This window comes from Giraffa tippelskirchi, chromosome 8 (genome assembly GCF_054371585.1).
Source record: "Giraffa tippelskirchi isolate mGirTip1 chromosome 8, T2T-mGirTip1v1.2.pri, whole genome shotgun sequence".
Taxonomy (NCBI): domain Eukaryota; kingdom Metazoa; phylum Chordata; class Mammalia; order Artiodactyla; family Giraffidae; genus Giraffa; species Giraffa tippelskirchi.
The window spans coordinates 149,724,795-149,748,025 of record NC_137282.1 but is presented as its reverse complement, the minus strand read 5'-3'; the positions used below and the strand labels follow the sequence as shown (position 1 = coordinate 149,748,025).

Sequence of the window (23,231 nt, the reverse complement as noted above, 5' to 3'; positions counted from 1 at the left end):
GAGTCGGCTCTTCACATCAGGTGGCCGAAGTATTGGAGCTTCAGCTTCAGTATCAGTCCTTCCAATGAATATTCAGGGTTGATGTCCTTTAGAACTGAATAGTCTGATCTCCTTGCTATCCAAAGGACTCTCAAGAGTCTTCTCCAACACCACAGCTCGAAAACATCAGTTCTTTGGTGCTCAGCCTTCTTTATGGTCCAACTCTCACATCTGTACATGACTATGGGAAAAACCATAGCTTTGACTAGATGAACTTCTTCAACTATACACATAAGGCTAAAGCTCCTCTTCTCTTCCCCCACAGTCCATCTTCTATTTGGTATTAAGAGTAATCTTTTTTTCAATATTTATTTGTTTGGCCGTGCTGGGTCTTAGTTGCAGCACATGAGATCTTCTTTATTTATTTATTTATTTTTTAGTTGCAGTATGTAAGATATAGTTCCCTGACCAGGGATTGAACCCAGGTCCTCTGCATTGGGAATGTGGAGTCTTAGCCACTGGACCACCAGGGTAGTCAGAGAGCAATCTTTTAAAATGGTAAATTAGTGTCCTCTCACTTTGAAATTTTCAATAGGAATCAATGATTAGATGTGAACAGTGAGGGAAAGAAGAGGATCCAGAGTGACTTCTAGGTTCTAGTTTGAGCCACTGGATGGACTCTGGTGCCATTTGTTGGGAAGTGGGCAGCCATATGTTCCTGCAGAGTTTCCTGGGGTGGGAATCCCCATTCATGCCCACCCACGCCAGCTCCTGCTCAGACACCCTACTCTTCCTTCTTGATTTGGCCAACTCCTTTTTCTTTAAAACTTCAGCTCAAGAGTTGCCTGTTCACAAGCCTCGTCTCCCCTTCTCCCACCCAGAGATACACTGGGTGAGTGTCTCTCCCCTCCTCCCTCCTTAGTGCCCGGTATTGACGTTTGTGCGCTCAGACCAGGGTCTTCTCATGGCTGGTTTGCATGTCTGTCTCCTCCCTTAGACCACGAGAACATCAAACCCCGTGCCTTACCCATCACCCTCTTTCAGGGCCTAGCGCAGTGTCTGCACATGGTCCACAAAAAATGTTTGTTGAAATCAAATGAAGCTGCTCACCAGGTTTTAGTGGTCACCATTACGCCTCCCAGCTGCCACGTGGCAATGGCAAGTTTTGACGTTTAGAGACTTTTTCCATGTCTGTCTGTGTTATGCCTTTTAAGGTGCTGATGATGTCCATTTAAATGTGTGTTTATTTAAGATGGCAACATCTGGGGTGGGGTTAGGGGAGGCTTGGAATGAGTAGAGTGAACTGTGATTACATCTCTGATCCCAGATCCTTTAAAGTCTACTCAAGTCCTTCATCGGCCATATTGACTTAGAGACATTTTCAAACAGTTTTCTCAACCTTATTGGGATTTTGCAAGTACATTCCTTTCATTTGTTCTCACAGGTACATTCAGTACAACATAAGAAATGCTCATGTGATGCCTTTTCAAATAATGCCTCTCTTAACTCCCCCTGAATTGTTTCTTACGATGCTGAAGACCTGCAGTGTCATGCAGGCAGTGCGGACCCCCTGGCAGAGCGAGCCCTTCTCTTGACCTACACGGATTCTGTACATGGAATAGATTGATACGTGCACCAATGTGGAAAGCTGCCCGTACTTGGGCCAAGATGATGAGTGAAAGTGAAGTTGCTCAGTCGTGTCCAACTCTTTGCAGCCCCATGGACTGTAGCCCACCAGACTCCTCCATCCATGAAATTTCCCAGGCAAGAGTACTGGAGTGGGTTGCCATTTCCTTCTCCAGGGGAAGATGATGAGAGTGAGACTTTAAAGCAGAGAGCCTGTTCTCAGTTACCGGGGAGAAATCAAAGCTATCAAAAACACCTCTAATACAGGGATGGGATACAGGATGGACTAGGATATACAAGGAAAACTGCTCCATGCGGGTCTCTCTTCTTTGTACTTCCTCCTCCTGGCTTCCTCTCCCTTCCACATTTTTTTCTCCCGCACACGCCTTCTCACTTTTTCCTACCTCTTGTTTCTCTGTTTCCTCACTCGCTACCTCTCATCTGCCCCTTTTTGGGGAACAGTTGATGAAGAATTACTGTACATGTATCATACATCCCATACATATGCGTATGTTGTGTGTGCCTGTAACAGAATTATATATATTTCTTGAGTGTATGGTGCAAAGCTTCCCATTTCCAGTTTTTAATTTCAAAATGGGTACATTAAATAGTTTATATTTCTTTCTCTCTCAAAACAGTTCTTATTTCTTTGTCATATACACGTGAGTCTTTCTTATTAGTTTATTTTTCTTCCTAAAGATCAGTTTCCCTGCCTGCCCCCCCCACCCCCATTTCTGCTTTCAGGCTGAGGAAGAAAGGAGGAGAAGAATGGGATGAAATGTGCTGTGGGGAGCAGGGCTGGGGGCAAGGAAACCAGGCCCCAAAGAGTGGGTGCCCCTTCCCCTTTGCACTTTTCCCAGCTAGAGCTTTGGAGCAAAAGCTTTATTTAAAACAGAAGCTTCATTTTCCTCAACAAAACCAGAAAGCCATCTTTATCCATTACAAAGGTGCTTTGCTCTTATTCACTGTCATTTTTTTCAGGGAGCACTTGACTTGCTCACTCAGTGCCCAGGAAGCCACACTCTCTCTTGTCAGCGCAAATGAACCAGAAAATTCTCTGAAGCGACAGGACCCGACAGACAGAGGCTTGATTTCTTTTGTGTGCACATGTGTGTTATGCATAAGAAATCATTATCTTTCCGTAGACTGGGGTCATTCTCTTCTCTCTTTTTACTACCAACCTATAAATTTAATTATTTGGTCATTGCAGCTTTAATTAAAAAGTCTTACTTATCTTTAGAGGTTTCCTTTTTAAATTTCTAGAGATTAGGATTATCCACAGCATGTCAGCTTGTTTTATGTCCATATACTATATGGTTTCTATAATGATATAAAAATGAATTACTGAGATCCTATGAAGCTAATCATATTCTGCATTTCTCTCCTAGTAATCCCAGATTACATTAATCATAAATGTCAGCAGCGTCTCTAGATGACTTCTTGACTTTTGACAAAAAGCCTTCATCCTGGCCCTTTAAATTCCAAGGTCAAGGAGAATGTAACATTCAGAATAATTATTAGCATTATTTTACGTTGACATTTCCCCCCTGCTTCTAGTTTAACATTCCACCCAGGCAATGAAGACGAATGTCATCTTTCGATTCACTGGAGGGAATTGCCCCAATTAAACCTGACTTAAAGGCTATTGGAAATGCTGTATTAATTTGCCGTTCTTCTTTAAAATAGAAAATATTTCATGAAGGAGAAGAATTTTCATTAAAAGCATTAAGGATTTACCATGACATGAACAAGCAAATTTTGAATTGACTTCTTTTGTCCCCAGGCTAGAATAATAAGCAGAGCGCACCTCAGCCAGACCAGGGGCTCCCTGTCAGCGGGCATTCCATCCATACAAGCCTCCTCCTTCTCCTTTCAGCTCAAAGGTCATCATTACAGTTTTGTCACATCAAAAATGATTAGAGGTGTCTTTTAGAAATCCTGGCCTTTCCGTGTAGCTGGGTCTCCTGCCTGTACTCCCTTTCCCTGGACCCCACCCTCTCCACTTAAAAAAAAAAAAAAAAGTCAGGCTAAGGTTATTGGCCGGGAGAAATATCAATAACCTCAGATATGCAGATAACACCACCCTTATGGCAGAAAGTGAAGAACTGAAGAGCCTCTTGATGAAAGTGAGAGAGGAGGGTGAAAAAGTTGGCTTGAAACTCAACATTCAGAAAACTAAGATCATGGTATCCAGTCCCATCACTTCATGCAAACAGACGGAGGAACAGTGGAAACAGTGAGAGACTTTATTTTCTTGGGCTACAAAAGTACTGCAGGTGGTGACTGCAGCCATGAAATTAAAAGACGCTTGTTCCTTGTAAGAAAACCTATGACCAACCTAGACAGCATATTAAAAAGCAGAGACATTACTTCGCCAACAAAGTTCCATCTAGTCAAAGCTATGGTTTTTCCAGTAGTCATATATGGATGTGAGAGTTGGACTATAAAGAAAGCTGAGCGCCAAAGAATTGATGCTTTTGAACTGTGGTGTTGGAGAAGACTCTTGAGAGTCCCTTGGACTGCAAGGAGATCCAACCAGTCCATCCTAAAGGAAATCAGTCCTGGGTGTTCATTGGAAGGACTGATGGTGAAGCTGAAACTCGAACACTTTGGCCACCTGATGTGAAGAACTGACTCATTTGAAAAGACCCTGATGCTGAGCAAGTTGAAGGCAGGAGGAGAAGGGAATGACAGAGGATGAGATGGTTGGATGGCATCACCGACTCAATGGACATGACTTTGAGCAAGCTTTGGGAGCTGGTGATGGAAAGGGAAGCCTGATGTGCTGCAGTCCATAGGGTTGCAAAGAGTCGGACACGACTGAGTGACTGAACTGACTGACTGAAGGTTACCGGAGCATGTTCTGAAAAAGCATCTAATGCTACGGTTGTTATTTAAGATGGGGATGGTGAGCTACTTTCTAGAACATAAAAGCCAGGAAGTCAGACCCCCTCTCTGACTTATTCAATATTGCATCTCCAGCAGCTGAACCAGGGTCAGACCAATACTTCTGATGTAAATGAATGGAGGCCTGAGACTGTGAGTTCTGGAATCCAGACTGCGGTTGTATCCCCAGTCTTGCCATCTACTTGATTTTGTGTCATCTTGTGTCTACTGGCAAGTTATGAAATCCCTCTAAGCCTCAGCTTCTTCATCTGGAAAGTGAGGGTAATAGTACCAACTCCATGGGGTTGTTGTGAGGATTAAGTTAGAAAATGATTATAAAGTGTTGAGCTCTGGGCCTGGCAACATTTCAGTCTTTCGAGTGAGACAGAGATGGGCCAGGGTTAATATCACATCTCCCCTCCCGTCCCCTTCCCGCATTTAGGTCTGTTGCCTAACTTTTGCCCCAGGTTGTGGGGAAAACTAAACACTCAGGTACCAGTTGGTTTGGGGCCACTGCTAAACCTCTGCCATTCACTTTCTAAGCATCTCTTGTGAAACTGTAGGAATCTAACCACGCCCTCCCCACCACCGCCACCGCTAGAATTCTAAGGCAAAATTCCTAATTTAGTCCTGCTTGCCAGGTGCCTGTTCCAGCCACCAGTCTGAGCTTACTGCCCGCAGCAAGTTTGCATCTCGGATGTTCGTCTCTTTGGACTGAATTTCCGGTCCCGGCTCACCTGGATCTCACCTACAGCTATGTCACAGCCTCACCTTCCCTGCTGATTGGATAGGGTCCCCTGGGTTTTGCACGTGTTAACTTGCCTGATCCCCCATCTCCTGTGACTTGTGGCCTGACATGGGACATGTCTGTCCCCCTGCAGTCTGACCTGACCTTTGGTTTCAATCCCTTGTCCTTTCATAGAGCCACCTGCCACTGAGCACCCCCCTGATGTCGTCACCTGCATAAAGTTCATACTGTTGTATATTGGGGCTTGTCCTAATGTCATGTTCACTATAGGTAGAAATATTGGATTGGCCAAAAAGTTCATTCACGGTTTTCCATAAGATGGTACAAAAACCCAAACAAACTTTTTGGCCAACCCAGTGTTTCTTCCCTCATGCTACCTTCAAAGATACTTTGAAATATATCAGACATCCCAACAAAAGAGAGAGAGGAAATGCAGAGACAAAATAATACCCCACCATCAACACTAAACAAACATTAGCATTAGCCCGAGCTGGCTTCAGGTTTTAAAAAGCTGCAGGGTGCAGACAGAGTCACACTCCTTTCCTGAGCCCTTCTCAGCACGGCTTCCTTCCTCCTCCCTTGGAGGGAAGCGCTGTGCTGAAGTGGGTCTTTTCCCTCCCGCACATGTTTTAATACTTTCGCTGTGCATTTATGTGTCCATGAATTATATCTGCCATGGTTTTTGTTTTACGGTTGTATATGATTTAAATTTTATGCAGTGTGCTGATGGTATCTGTTATGGGTTGAACTTTGTCTCCCTGAAGTCCTCTGTTAAAGGCCTAACCCCCAGGACCTCAGAAGCTGGCCTTATTTGGAAAAAGTACTTTTGCAGACTAGTTGAGTTATGGTGTGGCCCTCCTGAAGTAGGGTGAGTCCCTGTGACTGCTGTCTTTATAAACAGAACATCCTGGGAAAAGAAAGCCCTCCAGGGGGAAGATGGGGTGTAGACACAGGAGAACACCTGGAATAAGCCAAGGAACACTCGAGGCGTGGGAGCGGGTCATCCCAGTTCTCAGAGGGAACCCTTTTTAAAAAGTGCACCATAATGTCTGTTTTTATTATGAAAACATTGAATGTTGACATGTTGCTTTATTGCTTTTTAAAAAAAAAACCTACTTTCTGACTTAAACCTATTCAGCAAAAATGCCAATAAATCATATAAACTACAGTTTGGGTCTTTTTAAAACTAGGAACATGATCTGTTTAATAATAATCAAACAGTAACACTCAACCTGAGTTGTATGAGCCTTTAACTTATAGTTCGTTTCAATATCGAGCTTAAAATAAAACCAAATAAAACAAATAAAAACCAAATAAAACCAAACCCATGTGATACACTGCTGCAGAAGTTTCTGAGAAACGCCCTCCTCTGCACTGTGTCAGCATCCTTCCGTCTCTTCACCGAGGTACAGATGCAGCCAGATCATGTGTCAAGGCACTCATTCTAGACTGTGCTGTCCTGCTCCTCTTAGGAGTCACACTGGGTGGAAGGCTGATGCTCTGTTACCCCCCAGACCATGCTATCTTTCCTTTAAGTAAATCCATTTCTTTAAAAGGAAAGCATTAGTCAAGAACTGCAGTATCAAATTTAGAAACAATGATTCCAACACATTAAATCAAATGTGTTAGTACTTAAAGTCACAAATTCTGAAAAGTAAAAATAGCAGACAAATACAGAACTTATATAAGCAACCAATGAACTAAGGCAAATAGCATTGCCACCATGTGCCTCAAAATGTTATATTTTTGGTGTCTGTAGCTCTTTGCAAATTATATTTTGGGACAGTTCAGCTGAATTTCAGTAAAAGATGTGTATTCTGCATAAAGTTAGAGTAATAGCATTATCGACATGGGTGGCATCATTTTTAAAAAAATACATTAATAGTCATATCAGTGAATGTTTTCCACTTGGTTTCTAAATCTTCATTTTCTGCAGAAGCAAACCGAAGTGCTCTCTTAAGACTCGGTCTTCAAAGTTACAATGTAATCTCTATTATTTCTAGAGATTTTAGAGCTAGGTATGGCCCTGTTCCTCGCCATCATCTTCGTTTTCGTCATTCTCACCATCTTGGTCTCCAGATTCATGTTATCCTCTACTTTAGCCTCTTGATCTCAGGTTCCTAACCTCCAAATTCATGAGTGAATTTATTTCTGAGGTTGAAGCCACCCAGTCTGTGGTACTTTGTTAGGACAGCCCTTGCTGACTGATACAGTCTCCTTCCACAGAGTTACCTCCCTTGCCTCAAAGCTGTGCTGTCTAGGCTTAGCAATGTCAGAGGTAGCAGGCCACCACCCCCATCTGAAACATCAAGTATGGTAAGGCTAACATCTTTTAAGAGAACATAGCCCCACAACACACGCAGCTCTTGTTTATTCTTTCCAGTAAAAAATGTTCTGAGCACCAACTATGTGCTAAGCCCTAGGACTGCGGGGAGAGCTGATAAGCGAGGGGAAAGGCGTTTTGGAGCGAAGGGAAGTGACCTGGGGCTTTGAACGTCACTCCAGCAGGGAGGGGCAGTGGGGAGCGCAGCGGGTGGCACGAATGTCTAAGCTGCTGGTGTCGTGGGGAGAAGGCAGCTGTTGTTGGGAACATCACACTGCACTGTTGCGGAGACGTGCACGCCTCTGTGGCAGGGCTTCCCACACGTCATCAGAATCCCTTGGAGGGTTTGTTGGAACACAGATTTCTTGGCCCCACTCCCAAAGTTTCTGATTCAGAAGGTCTAATTGAGGCCCAAAGATCTGCAGTTCTAACAAGCTGCTCAGGTAGTACTGATGCTGCGGGTCCAGGGAACACACTTTGAGAACCACTGAAAAAGAAAGGGAAAGTGAAAGTCGTGCCCAAGTCTTTGTGACCCCATGGACTGTAGTCCATGGAATTCTCCAGGCCAGAATACTGGAGTAGGTAGCCTTTCCCTTCTCCAGGGGATCTTCCTAACCCAGGGATCAAACCCAGGTCTCCCGCATTGCAGGCAGATTCTTCACCAGCTGATCCACAAAGGAAGCCCAATTAGTCTATTGCATTTGACAGTTCTCATTGTAGTTTTTGTGGCTTTTTGTTGTTGTTGTTTTTTAATCAGTTTTTAGCAGGATCAAGATATACATGTGTCATATCTTGGATTGTAAAAGCTTTCCTCCGGTTAGTCTTTTTTTTTAAGTTTCTGGTAGGGTTTGAAAAATTTCACTTTATATTAGTTCCTTAGTGTGCAGTTCTCACAACATCCAATGAGACTATGTGCATCCACACCTGTACATATTACTAGGGCTTTTACTTCTCTGGTGATCTTCACACCCTTCTCACCCAAAGTCCCTTATATATGGTGAGTTTTCTTAAACTTTCTTACTGCCTCTCTGAGCCTCTATGTAGCATTTTTGTCAGCCTCTGTTATGGACTGAACTGTGTCCCCTGAAATTCGTATGGTGCAGCCCCTAATCCCTAGTACCTTAGAACGTGACTGTATTTGGAGAGGAGATCTTTAAAGAGGAGTTAAGGTTACATGTGGTTATATGGGTGGGACTCTAATCTAATATGACAAATGTCAGTATAAGAAGAGAAAGAGACACCAGGGATGCACAGAGGAAAGACCGTGCAAAGGTCACAGGGAGCAGGTGAGCATCTGCAAGCCAAGGAGAGAGGCCTCAGGAGAAACCAAATCTGCTAATACCTTAACCTTGCACTTCCAGCCTCCAACAACGTGTGAAAGCAAATTTCTCATGAGCCACCCGGTCTGGTGTTTTGTTATGGTAGCTTGAGCAGAGAGTACAGCTCTTTTTAATGGCTAGCGCAGCTCTTCACTGTAGACTATATTCTCCCATCACCATCTACCGGCAGAGGCTCTACCTCTTATTTCCATGAACACCAGAAACCCATCAGTCTACATCTAGGAACTGGGGAAACCCAGTGAAAACCCAGGGGACTGCTTCTGCATCAGCTTCTGCTCATTTCTCTGACTTTGATTTCTTTCCTTTCTGTCACCTGGCCATTTCCCCTGGTTTCCTTCAAGCTCAGCTCTCCCTCTGTATTTGTAAGTGTTCTGCTTTATCCAACATTTGAGTATCTTTGTAACTGGAGGAATCGAGGCTGCATCAGGTTCATCTGCCGTGCTGCTGGAAATTCAATATTATATCCTGAAATCCATTTAACACATTCTTGCATGAAACTCAAGTCACATTCCTCCCAATGCTTTTCATAAGACAGTATTATCACTTGCAGGTTACAGATGGAAATCTAAAGGTCAGAGAGTTTCAGTGATTTTCCCCATGTTGCAATGCTAATAAATTTGGGAACTGGTCCTGAAACCTAACACCGGTGCCCTTTCCCTCCACCCTGGCACCCACTACAGCCTAAGTGTAATGGGAGTGTTTCTATAAGGTACGAGAGGAATAGTCTAGTTCTATAGGACGTAGACTTATTTAAAAAGCCATAGAATATGCTTGGAAACTCTCCAGGTTTCAAAAACACTGCTAAAATTCTTCCAAGTAAAGCTGGAAGATGCTGTCAGGAACATCCACATTGGACATTTTCTCTTCTGTGGAGCTAAAAGCATCTTTCTGAGAATCTGGGAAAACTTTGTTTTCCATACCATCCATGCCATCAATCCCATGGGACAGATTTTCATCTCTGTTTATGCCTGGATTTGGAAGAAATCCTCCCCCCCTTTTTTTTCTAGTAGATTCTAGTGCTGGCCTCCGAAGGATTTTCCTCAGTAGTATATAATCTCAGAACTCTTGTGTGTTATGAAAGGAGGAATATGGAAATCTAACTTACCCGTTTGGAAATAAATTTTAGGCTTAGCTTAGAAGTAGATTTTAAGGTGGATTTCCTCCTTATATCCACTGACTTGGGTGGATAGAGGACTTCCCCACGTGGATGCAGCAAGCATCTTAGTTAGCTTGCCGTTTGCTGCTCTGGAATCTATGATTGACTTCTTTTGAACTGTCTTGATCTCTCGCTTCCAACCTGGGTCAAGCAAATTGCAGATTATCCTTCTGCCTGGGGAACTCTAGAAGGATCCTCTAGTTTCATTTAGATTCTCTCCATTTCTGCCCCATTTCCATCCACCTCTGGTTTTTTTGTTTGTTTGTTTTTGTCTACGTCTCATGTATGTTTCCTGTCAATACCCTTCAGCCCCTGCCTTTCCTGAAACTCATTTCCTGGCTGGTCTCCTGAGAGCTGGGATGGATTTGCTCTTCATTCCTGTAACTGCTCACCTTTCTCTATACGTGATGTCTCTATACATTTGCAGCCTTTCATTCTGACTTTCTGATATTGACATGCAATATCCACCTTTGCTTCTATACCCATAACTTTTTTATGGACGCAGTGTTACAATCACGGTAGAGTCCTCCCTCTGTATCCACGGGGAATTGGTTCCAGGACCACAGTACCAAAACTGGGGGATGGTCAAGTCCCTTATCTAAAATGACATAGTATAGTAGGCCCTCCATCTGTGATGCCAAACCCATGAGTATGGAGAGCAGACTGTACCTATTAAGGCGGAAGAGTTCTTCTTGCATTGCGGCGCTGCTTCTTTGTTGACCTGTCAGTGCTGCAAAGTAACCCTGTATGGAAAGAGGTAGATGCTCAGAACCTGAAGCCTCCTTTTAGCTCCTTGGTGGCAGAATTATCACACTGAAGCAGTACCGCCTGTCCCTGTTCTTGGGCACATTCTACACTGCGGATAATCACAGAAAAGGAAGTTCTGGAGTTATGTCTTTGGAGTACTGTCCATTAGCTCTGTTTTCTTCTGATTTATTAAATGTGAAAAAACAAGATCGGAGTCAAAGCCCACGTCGTCTCCTCAGCACAAAAGGCATCTCGCAACAAAAGTGCTGGAAGCCTCCTGCTCACAAGACGTCTTGGGGATATTATCAAAGCGACTTGGAGAAGTGGTCTCTTCTAGGGAAAAATGATGCTGCCTACACCTGCTGTGCGTCCTTGGGTCAGTCCCTCTGGCTGCACTGTGTTGCTTGCGTGCTACCCCCACACACAGCTGGCCCTAGTGATGCCAGGAATCTGTTTAACTGTCTAACGTGCTTTCACGCTTCTCAGGGGATTCAGGTGATTATTTCAAACGGCAGGATTTTTTTTGTTTAATGGTTGCGGGGATAAACAATAATCAAAAACATAACGCCACTTGGATCATTTTTGAAGTGCATCTATTTTTGCTTTCTCACGCTTCTCAGGGGATTCAGGTGATTATTTCAAACGGCAGGATTTTTTTTGTTTAATGGTTGCGGGGATAAACAATAATCAAAAACATAACGCCACTTGGATCATTTTTGAAGTGCATCTATTTTTGTTTTCTGCCTGAAACCAAAATGCTCTTGGCAAAGTCTGTCCCTGCAATGATAAATATCTGAAGTCACAGAGTCCAAAAGGAGGCAGGGGGCCGAGTGCGCTAGAAACCAAAGTGGGAAACAGAAATCCAGATTTGAATACTTGACTGGGATTGCCTGGGTGAGTAAAGTGTTGGATAAAAGAGAACTTTCTTCGTGTGGGAAAAAAAAAAACAAAAACAAGATATTTATTGCTACCACTCACTTCACAAGGATGCTTGGCTCCAACAGCAGCTTTGCAAAGCATGTGAAGTTGCTGAGGTTTCTACATCTGGGAGCTAAATGCTCTTGGAGGTTGTTGGTTTTTGTTTTTTTTTTTCTTTTGTAAACACAAAACATGTAAGCAAAAATATCATCTGAATAATTGCTGTGAAGGAATTCAGCTTCTCGGATAGACTTGGAAAGTCTGTTAGCTTACCAACATCTTCCATTTTTCCATTCCTACTTATGTGTGTTGAGGGGAGACCAGCAGATGAAGCCACCATATTCATCATGTGCTTTTACATTTGCTTCTTCTTTCAAACACCTTGAATCTACACTTATGGTAAGGCTCTTACTGTGCATCTTTGGGGCCTGATCCTGTGGCATTCACATCGTGTCTTAACCCAGTATTCCTCAAGTCCCAAGATTGGGCCTGGGCTTTGCTTGATCTCTACAGGGTGCTTAGAAATAGCCTCATCCACAAAACTGGAATCAGCCTGACTTTTCTGAGAGCGGAAAATGGGGAGATTTCATTTGTGTGGCTTCTATTGAGTTTGCTCAACACAGAAAGGGAATTTAGGGTGAAACACACCAGAGAACCAGAGGAGGTTTTTCTGAAATTTCAATTGTTGATTTACTTGTTTGATTAGGGTGGGGGGGTTGTTTCTGCTGCTCAGGGGAAACCCTCCTTATGATCTGTTGTCAATAGCTTCTTTGTTTTCACCTTGTACCACTTCTCACCTCTGCCCTCAGGATTCCAGTCTTGATTTCCACTGAGAGAAAAATCTCATTCGATTTCATACGACATGATGGGGAAGAACTGCTTTGAGGGTGTGAGTGGAGCTGGCGGGGGTCTCACCTGCGGTGCAGGGTGGCGAGAAAGGAAATGACACTCTCCATCATTCTATCTGTGCCCGTGCTTGGTTCCATGCCAGTGGTCGGGCGTCTCCATCATTGATGCTGAGGCTGGACGGGCTTGTAACTCCTCTCTCTGTTTCCAGAGGGTTCTCTCTGAGCTCCCGACAGAATGATTAATAGCCCCTTAGGTCAACCCTCCAAGACGGAGTAGACAAATATACCTCGTTCCTGGGGAAACAAGCCCTGGGACATATATTATCTAGGAAAAATGAGGTGGCCAATGAGCTGTTCTGTTAGGTATTTATCAGCTTTAGGCTTTATTGTCAGACTTTATTTGGTTTTTATATACATATTTATATGTATGTATATTTTTAACTGTATATATATATACTTTATTAAAAACAAGAAAGCAGTAGATAATAGAATATTATTTGTGAGTTGCTTTTTTCCATTTTTCTGTTATTTCAAAAGGTGGAGAAGACTGAGATCAAAGTAGGTTTAAGCAAAAAAGAAGCTAAAAATAATCTATAGTTTTAAAATCACACAAATAAACTACTGTTAACAATTTGGTATGTATCTTTCCAGTTATTTGTCTATGCATTCAAAGCCATTTCTTTAAACAATGAGAATTACATTGTGCATACAGTGTTACAATTACTTTCTTAATCTCAATAGATTATGAGGATTAAACAGGGTAAATTATTAAAAAAAAGTTTCAACACAGAACCTACTAGTATCCACTAAATAAAAATTCACTGTTACAGTTATTATTTTTTGTATCAAATATCATTACCTGTTTTAATTCTTGTTATAAATAATCCTATAATGAAAATTTCATGGACAGATCATTACAGACAGCTATTGTTATTTCTTTCATATTATTACTTGGAAGAGAATGACTGGGTTAAGTATATTCACTTATTCATTAAGCAACTCCTTATTGAATGTTTACTATTTGCCAGCAACTGTCTTAGGAACCAGAAATAACAACCAGAATAATAAGACACACTTGGTGTCTGTTCTGGTGTAGCTTGCAGTCCATGGGGAGATGAAAAATAATTAAGCCATTACAGAGAATTTGAAGAAGAACAAATTCCAGTGGTCAACAAACAGAAAAAGATACTCAGCCTCCTCCATAGCAAGGGAAATGCAACTTAAAATATCAGTGAGCCGTCACATTACACCCATTAGACTGACAGAAGCAACCAACAAACACCAAAAGCCAGCCAGGATATGGAAGAGATGGGTCCTCCTGGACCCACATTGCTGGCTGAAACATGAATTATTACCACAACTTTTTAGGAAAGTAATCTGGCCACATTTATAAAAAATAAAATGCACATATACTTTAACTCAGCACTCCCATGGAAATAGTACTTAAGGACATACATTTGAAGATCAGTTAATGAAAGAATTTTAATAGAATTTATTTATCAGATTTTTAAATTGAAATATAGTTGATTTACAATGTTGTGTTCATTTCTGCTGTATAGCAAAGCAATTGATATATATAGATAGATATAGATATACACACACGGATTCTTTTTTTAATATTCTATTATAGTTTACCATAGAATATTGAATACATTAATAGTTCTTTATGCTATACAGTAGAACCTTGTTGTTTATCCATTCAATATACAAAAACTTACATCTGCTAACCCTCACCCCGCATTCCATCCCTTCCCCAAACCCCTTTCTCTTGGCAACCATCAGTCTCTTCTCTGTATCTGTGACTCTATTTCTGTTTCATAGATAGGTTCATTTGTGTCATATTTTAGATTCCACATATAAGTGTTAGCATATGGCATTTGTCTGTCTTTCTGTCTCACTTCATTTAGTGTGATAATCTCTAGTTGCATCCATGTTGGTGCAAATGGCATTATTTCATTCTTTTATATGGCTGAGTAATATTTCATGGTATACATGTACTGCATCGTCTTTATTTATTCATCTGTGTTTCTGTGTCTTGGCTATTGTAAACAGTGTTGCTGTGAACATAAAGGGTGCATGTATCTTTTTGAATTATAGTTTTGTCTGGATGTATGCCCAGGAGTGGGACTGCTGGGTCAGATGGTAGTTCTATTTTAAGTTTTCTGGGAAACCTCCATACTGCTTTCCACAGTGGCTGTACCAACTTACATTCCCACCAACAGTGTAGGAGGGTTCACTTTTCTTCACACCTTCTCCAGCATCAGTTATTTGTAGACTTTAATAATGGCCATCCTGACTAGCGTGAAGTGCTACCTCACTGCAGTTTTGATTTGCATTTCTCTATTAGCAGTGTTGAACATCTTTTCAAGTGCCTATTAGCCATCTACATTTGTTCTTTGGACTTCCCTGGTGGTTCAGTGATAAAGAATCCACCTGCCAATGCAGGAGATACAGGTTCAATCCCTGGGTCAATTTCCTGGGATACAGGAAAGATTCCCTGGAGAAGGAAATAGCAACCCACTCCAGTATTCTTGCCTGGGAAATTCCATGGACAGAGGAGCCTGGCAGGCTACAGGTCATGGAGTTGCAAAAGAGTCAGACACAACTTCGCAACTAAACAACTACAACAAATTTCTTCTTTGAAGAAATGTCTATCTTGGTCTCCTCATTTTTCAACGGAGTTGTTTGCTTTTTTGTTGTGAGTTATATGAGCTGTTTGTGTATTTTGGAAATTAAGCCCTTGTTGGTTGCATGTTTGCAAATATTTTCTCCAATTCTGTAGTGTCTTTTCATTTTGTTTATAGTTTGCTTCACTGTGCGAAGCATGTAAGTTTGATTAGATTCTATTTTTTTGTTCTTATCCTTGTTTTCATTTCTATTGCCCTGGGAAACTGACCTAAGAAGACATTGGTATGATTTATATCAGAGAACATTTTGCCTATGATCTCTTATAGGAGTTCTATGGTGTCATATCTTATGTTTGTGTCTTTAAGCCATTTTGAGTTTATTTTTGTGCATGCTGTCAGAGTGTGTTCTGACTTCGTTGATTTACGTGCAGCTGTTCAACTTTCAATGGCAACCCACTCCAGTACTCTTGCCTGGAAAATCCCATGGATGGAGGAGCCTGGTAGGTTGCAGGCCATGGGGTCTCGAAGAGTCGGACACGACTGATCGACTTCACTTTCACTTTTCACTTTCATGCATTGGAGAAGGCAATGGCAACCCACTCCAGTGTTCTTGCCTGGAGAATCCCAGGGATGGGGGAGCCTGGTGGGCTGCCGTCTATGGGGTCACACAGAGTCGGACACGACTGAAGCGACTTAGCAGTCCAACTTTCCCAGTACTACCTGCTGAAGAGCCTTTTTACCCACTGTATATTCTTGCCTCCTTTGTCGAAAATTAATTGACTATGAGTGTGCGGGTTTATTTCTAGGCTCTCTATTCTGTTCCGTTCGTTGATCCATATGTCTGTTTGGAGCACAGAATTGAAAATTAAGTTAGCTGTCATGCAGCAGAAGAGTCAGCTTTCAGTCCTCTCTCTGCTTCTCAAGCATCCCATCTGTATGATGGGTAACTTCTCTTGACCTTGTAGGATGGTCAGCAGGATACCACGAGGTGAAATAGATGAAATGGCCCAGCACGAACCTGTCACAAGGGAAATCCTCACAACATGTTGCTTGATCTGAATCTGCCCATTCAGTCTCACAGTGAAAGTTGCTCAAATAGTGAGGCAGGAACAGCTGTGAGGGTGCTTGGGAAAATGTGAGGCCTGCTGCCCAGGGGAGGTCTTGACAGCAGTGAGGGAACCAATGCTGGAGCCTGAGGGCTGGGCAGCCACTTGGTTCTCAGCTACGTTCTTTGCATACTTTTCGCTGCAAAAAGTTGAACCAAGTACAAGAAATTGGTGACTGGGCTAACAGCCGGGAGAATGAGGAACTGGATGGTGTGAAGTGCTCCAGAGGAATGTCTGGCACAGAGTTCTTATTTCCAGAACTTTCCAGCACTGGCAGGTGTGAGGTTGTGCGGTCACCACCAGCCTTGCCAAGGAGATTCAGCACTAACTAGGGAGCACAGAGGGGAAAGTCCCTTGCGTGCCAGTCACAGAAGAGGGCACGATGAATATCAGTTCCAAAGATACTCTACAGGCATCGGGGCTTGGCCTGTTACAGAGCTGCAGTGTGCTGGCCAGCTCTGAAGGGTGGGAAAAAAAGTGACCAGACAAAGCCCATCCCCACCATTCTTTTTAGATTGTTTGGTGTGTACCAAGTGTCTCATAGCACAAGGGGAAAATATCTGAAAAGACAAGGAAAGGGGGAGAAGTCCTGCCTTATGTTCATGAAACTGAAGCCTTTGAATGTCGTCTCCCCTCCCCCCATCCCCCACCGCATATGCGCCTAAAACACGGTAGGGCCCCCGGCCTTCTTTCAAATCCAGCTTTAATTGTGCTGCGTGATGTTTTTGTTGTGTGCTTTGACCTTGAGGTAGAAATCTGCTGCCAAACCATGCCCAGGCCCAGTTCTCCTGAGAGAAGAAAGGGAGCTAGTGTGATAGATGGATGCGTCCACATGTGCCCCAGCTATGGAAGTGGAAGGAGGCAAGGGCAGCCTTGAGTCTGCAGGTAGGCGAAGGTCAGAGGACAAAGGGCAAAGGATGAGACTGTGACTAACAGACGTACTTTGGTTTTGAGTCCTGAGGTAAAAGCCTTTTCCAGATGGGCCTCCTTCCTTCTCCCTCTTTATTCTATGCCTTCCTGGCTTGATGACCTCCTTGTCTCAAGTTCAGTCATGGTGGAAACCCTGTGAAGTAACTGACCTCACACAAAATCCTTTCCTGTCCTTGCGTCCTGTGGCCAGCACAGGTCTAGGTAATCATTAATTAACCTTTTAGTGCTGGCTGTTTCTGTTGGCCACAGACATACAAAGGCTTCGGTATAAAAACAGTGCCCTGCAGGAGACCTGGGTTTGATCTCTGGGTCAGAAAGTTTCCTTGGAGAAGAGAATGGCTAACCCACTCTGGTATTCTTGCCTGGAGAATTCCATGGGCAGAGGAGCCTGGCGGGCTACAGTCTATGGGGTCGCAAAGAGTTGGACACAACTGAGCAACTAACACACATACACACACATAAAAACAGCAGCTCAATGATTTCCTGTATTTATATGAAAAAATATTCGAAAAATGAAAGGTACTGTAAATTCAATAGCTTTTTCAAAAAAAAGAAGAAATCAGTCACAGAATTGGTGTTGGTAGAACCTCAGCACTTTGGGGAGATTCTAGGCCTGGCTCTCCTAGTGTTTATGAGGACAAGTAGCTTTCCTTTTTCTTATACATAAAACAAGGAGGCTGAGCTAGAAGATGGCTATGGTTCATCTTCTTCTAAAAAAAAAAAAGACATGATTCCATGATTCTTCTGCCTCAGGCAAGAGTTAGGGATTACCAGATTGAGCAATATTTGGGACATACTTATTCTAAAAAACATTCGTTGTTTATCTGAAATTCAGATTCAGCCCGGTGTTCTGTATTGTATCTGGCAACCCTACGGCAGTTACATTTTTGCTGGAAGGAGAGCGGCTGACCTGGGCTCTGTTCCCTGACCCGGGATGGAAGCAGGACCAGTGGAAGGTGCCTGTGAGAACGGACTCCCTCCCACCCCATCACACTGGTCACCCCGGCTGCAGAGCAAGAGAAGACCTCATTGTCCCACTCAACTTTTCTCTCATCAGGGACGCAGCAAGCTAAGAAATATCAGATATGCAGATGACACCACCCTTATGGCAGAAAGCAAAGAAAAACTAAAGAGCCTCTTGATGAAAGTGAAAGACGAGAGTGAAAAAGCTGGCTTAAAACTCAACATTCAGAAAACTAAGATCATGGCATCCAGTCCCATCACCTCATGGCAAATAGATGGGGAAACAATGGAAACAGTGAGAGACTTTATTTTCTTGGGCTCCAAAATTACTGCAGATGGTGACTGCAGCCATGAAATTAAAAGACGCTTGCTCCTTGTAAGAAAAGCTATGACCAACCTAGACAGCATATTAAAAAGCAGAGACATTACTTTGCCAACAAACGTCCGTCTAGTCAAGGCTATGGTTTTTCCAGTAGTCATGTATGGATGTGAGAGTTGGACTATAAAGAAAGCTGAGTGCCAAAGAATTGATGCTTTTGAACTGTGGTGTTGGAGAAGACTCTTGAGAGTCCCTTGGACTGCAAGGAGATCCAACCAGTCCATCCTAAAGGAAATCAGTCCTGGGTGTTCATTGGAAGGACTGATGTTGAAGCTGAAACTCCAATACTTTGGCTACCTCATGTGAAGAGTTGATTCGTTGGAAAAGACCCTGATGCTGGGAAGGATTGGGAGGAGGAGGAGAAGGGGACGACAGAGGATGAGATGGCTGGATGGCATCACCGACTCAATGGACATGAGTTTGGGTAAACTCTGGGAGCTGGTGATGGACAGGGAAGCCGGTGTGCTGCGGTCCATGGGGTCACAAAGAGTTGGACACGACTGAGCGACTGAACTGAACTGAGGGTGACATACCCAGCACCTCAGTGAGAATAAAGGTCCTCTGAATCTAGAAGCAGGATTCACCTTCAGAAGAAAAGTGGAATGAGATTTACATTATATAGCATTTGATAGCTTATAAAAATTTTTCTGACATTGTTTGAATTAATTTTTTATCAATAACCCAATGAAAAGTGTGGGTTTTTCCTGGTAGCTCAGATGGTAAAGAATCTGCCAGCAATGCGGGAGACCAAGTTTCAATCCCTGGGTCAGAAAGATCCCCTGGAGAAGGGGTTGGTTACCAACTCCAGTATTCTTGCCTGGAGAATTCCATGGACAGAGGAGCCTGGCAGGCTACAGTACACGGGATCACAAAGAGTCAGACGCAACTGAGTGATTAACACTTTTCAATGAAAAGATTATTGCATTAGTCTTATTTTACAGGTAAAGAATTTGGCTTAGAAATGTTACATTTCTTTCCCAGATCACCCAGTAAGTCAATGGAAGATGGGGCTTGAACCCAGGTTCTTAACCACAGTTCCCTCCATCTACCCTGCTGCCCTGCTGTCTAAGGACTGTTTTTCTGGAAGAGTCACATAATTCTAGGGTCCCCATGGGATTTCGAAAGAAAGTTTCAATGCCTTTTTGATGCTTTTGACAATGGTAACATGCCCATCCCTACACAGGCCCCTGTTCTGGGCCAACCCAGCAAGCCAGGACAGAGGCTCTGAGAGCTGGCTGATCAAAACCAGCCAGGCTGATTAGCATTATTTCCACAGATGAGGAAACTGCAGGTCAGATTGTTGATATCAGAGCAGGCAAGTCACTGCTCGCCTCTCTCCCTCCAGTGATCAGGCCGTACTCAGCCCAGACAGTCCAGGAAATCCTCAGAAAAGCTCACATTGTGAATAGAAATGGCTTACAAAAAAAGTACACAGCACTGTTTCTCATTTCTGTTGCTGATACGGGATCACACCCTGCATGTGTTTGGTGACTTAGTAATAACTCCATTGCCATTGGTCCAATTCACTTCTGTGGTCTCCGCATGGGTAGACTGGGCTGAGTTCCAGGCGTTGTTTATGCCAGGAAACTAGAAAATGGACCAGAACTCTCATAAGCTTCGCCATGCTGCTCTGAAAAAGAGCTGCTAGTGTTAGGGTTTTGAATACGAATGGCATTGTTTTCTCTTACACTAATAGTCTTAAATGTTTTCCTGTTGTATTTGAAAAGTATGTACTACTGATTTTATATGTTAATTAATTAGTTAATTTAGCTCTTGAGAAATAAATCTCTCATATCCCCTTACAATCTGTGGATATCCCATTTGTCTTTACTCATTTATATGCTTTACACATTCACATATATTTTGATCACCAGTGAAAAAGAATAAAAACTTACTGTAACGACATAGGACAAATGACTTTCGGAAAACAGACACCAGATGAGATTATGGAATGAGTTTTTCGATTCTTCTTTCACTCTGATAAATATAAAATCCCTTAAACAATCTTTTAAAAATTATAACTGAAGGGAAACCTCCAAGTTGCCCAAGGCTACATCTAAAAACCGATCTCCCCAACTGCCTAACAGTCTCATTTCTTTCTAGATGTTGACAAACAACACATATTAACATAATTGAGATAATTAAGGGCAGTGCCAGCTACTGTTATGCTACAGGCTTCTTCGGTGCAGGGCCCGCCAGTTTCAGCTCCCTCCCAGCAGCCTGAAGGCGTGGAGATTAACACCTACAAAGTGTGGTGGCTTGAATATAGATGGAGGGGAGAGAGACCGGCTGCTTCCTTTGATTAAAACATTACAAGAATAATTATTACAATAGTGAAATGGCTTCGGCCTTCTGTTAACATTTTTTTTTCCTTTCTCCTCTAGTTTATTCTGTATCTCGGGAACTCCCCCCACCCCATTCCTCCATATGGCAAATCACTGTCATTGAAAAATCTTATACTTCAAGTTGAGAACATTTTGTATGGTTTGAATTGGTGGTCCCCAAGACAGGGTAATTTTCATTGTTGCTGAGGAGAGGAAAATATTACTTCTGGAGAGCCAGCAGGCATTGTGTTAAACACTTGTACCAGCTGGAAACAAAGTATTGCCTTTATTTGAAACTACCAATTTGAAGTCGGATGCGTTCATTTCAGTGGGACATAAGTGACAGGACCAGCTAGGGTTCTTGTGTTGGCAGGTTCCTCAGCAGGTCAATCTAGACCCAAATCAGGTGCAACACTGAGGCTATTGGCTGCTGTTTTTACATCAAGGCTGTGATTGCTTTTAACTTGCAAACTGATTCCACTGTCACTCTTTTCTCGGTCTCAGGCTCTGGAATATTTAAGAAGGTTTAGAGGAAGGGGATGAGGAGCCTGGTAGGCTGCAGTCCATGCGGTCTCGAAGAGTCGGACACGACTGAACAACTTCACTTTCACTTCATGTATTGGAGAAGGAAATGGCAACCCACTCCAGTGTTCTTGCCTGGAGAATCCCAGGGACGGCGGAGCCTGGTGGGCTGCCGTCTATGGGGTCGCACAGAGTCGGACACGACTGAAGCGACTTAGCAGCAGCAGCAGCAGCGGCAGAGGAAGGGAGATACACATATTGAGCAGAATCCAAATGCAGTATCCATGTACTCCTATTTCAGCTGTGATTTCTACAAAATTATTACATATGTATTATTGCTGCAGCCTCTGGGTCCCCTCTGTGACATGAAATAAAAGACAGTCACCGCATTTTTGCAAAGGACAAAGACACTCTGGCTTTATTTCTAAAGATCTTGTGATCCAGAACTTAGTTCTGTTCTTGGAAAACAAATACAGGCTCAGCCAAAAGTAGCACGAGCCGTTTTATCAGCTGATATCTCCATTCTGTGTTTTTAGTGGGCAAATAAAATCTATCAGGACAGTGTAATTTAGAAGGGTGGAGAGAGCCGCATAATTTCCGGGGCTGGGAAAAGAGTTCTCTGGAGCATTTTTGGTGGAACTGATCTGTTTTGGCAGTAACCTTCAGCTTCCTTTTTTTTTTTTTTCCTATGTGTGGGTTTGTTGTTTTTTTTTTTTAATGGAAAAATACAGCACAAGACCCTGAAAGTTGAGAAGCGACTGCAGAGAACACTGCCTGTTGCTCTCTCACTAGAATTTGTTTTCTGCTGCCTTCTTGCTAGAGACCTGTTTACTAATAAAGTGCCTTCCTATCAGAAACCTAATTGAATTGAACTTATTCAAATCTTGGGGGAAAAGTGCCTTTTGGTCATTTCATTCCTTCAAAATCTGACATAACTTTCGACCTGATTGATTAAAACCAAAAAGCCCTCCATTTAATCAAATGAGTTGGGAACCCAGATCATTTTCTCAGGCAAATCATCCTCCTCAATCCTCCCCTGGAGCCCACTCTGCTCTCTTAGTTTCTCAAGGGAGATAGAAATCAACTTTGGGTAAACCAGCACTTGTTTGAAGATGGTGGAAATGAGACAGAATTAGAATATCACACTAGATTAAATGGGAGCTGGAATAGGGAGGGTTTTCACCTTCAATTCCAGATCCAAGAAGTTAGCCACATAGAATCCCATGTTCAGAGCTCAGAAACCAGCTACCAAAGACATGTGCTCACTGTCTGGAGCAGAGTGAAATGATGGAGCTGAGTTTGGTAGCATCGCATCAATTCTTTCTCTGTGATACACAAGTTGAGTCCCTGGTGAAAGGTGGTGACCACCCCCAGTTCCATGTGATTTGGCAGGTCGATTGGTCCTATGAAAGGATGCCCTTCCTCTTCCTCTCCTCCCCAGACAATGAGACCGAGGGAGATGCTTCTTGCCTCTTCCATATTCGAGGGAGGAGCTGAAATCAGATGCACGTGGCAGCAGTTGTATAAAGTCTGGGTACTTGGAGATGGAGAATTGCAGAAGCTCAACCTGAATATATGTATCTGTGTGTGTGTGTGTACACTTGAAATTTGACAAAAAGTACAGTAAGAAGTAAATACCTGTATTCATTTCCTTTCTCTGCTGTAACAATTGATCATGCACTGGTGGCTTAAAACAACGGAATTGTACCCTCGCCCTTCTGAGGCTTGAAGTCCAAAAACAAGGTGTCAGCAGGGCTGTCCTCTCTGAAAGCTCAAGGGGAGAACTTTTTCCTCACCTCTTCCAGCTTC

General features: G+C 43.0%; 1 protein-coding gene across 21 annotated transcripts in view; it reads left to right on the top strand.

The window, feature by feature from the left end:
- The window catches only part of CDKAL1 (CDKAL1 threonylcarbamoyladenosine tRNA methylthiotransferase), a 918,695-nt gene that overhangs the window by 684,188 nt on the left and 211,276 nt on the right, over positions 1-23,231 (top strand). The window lies entirely within an intron of this gene.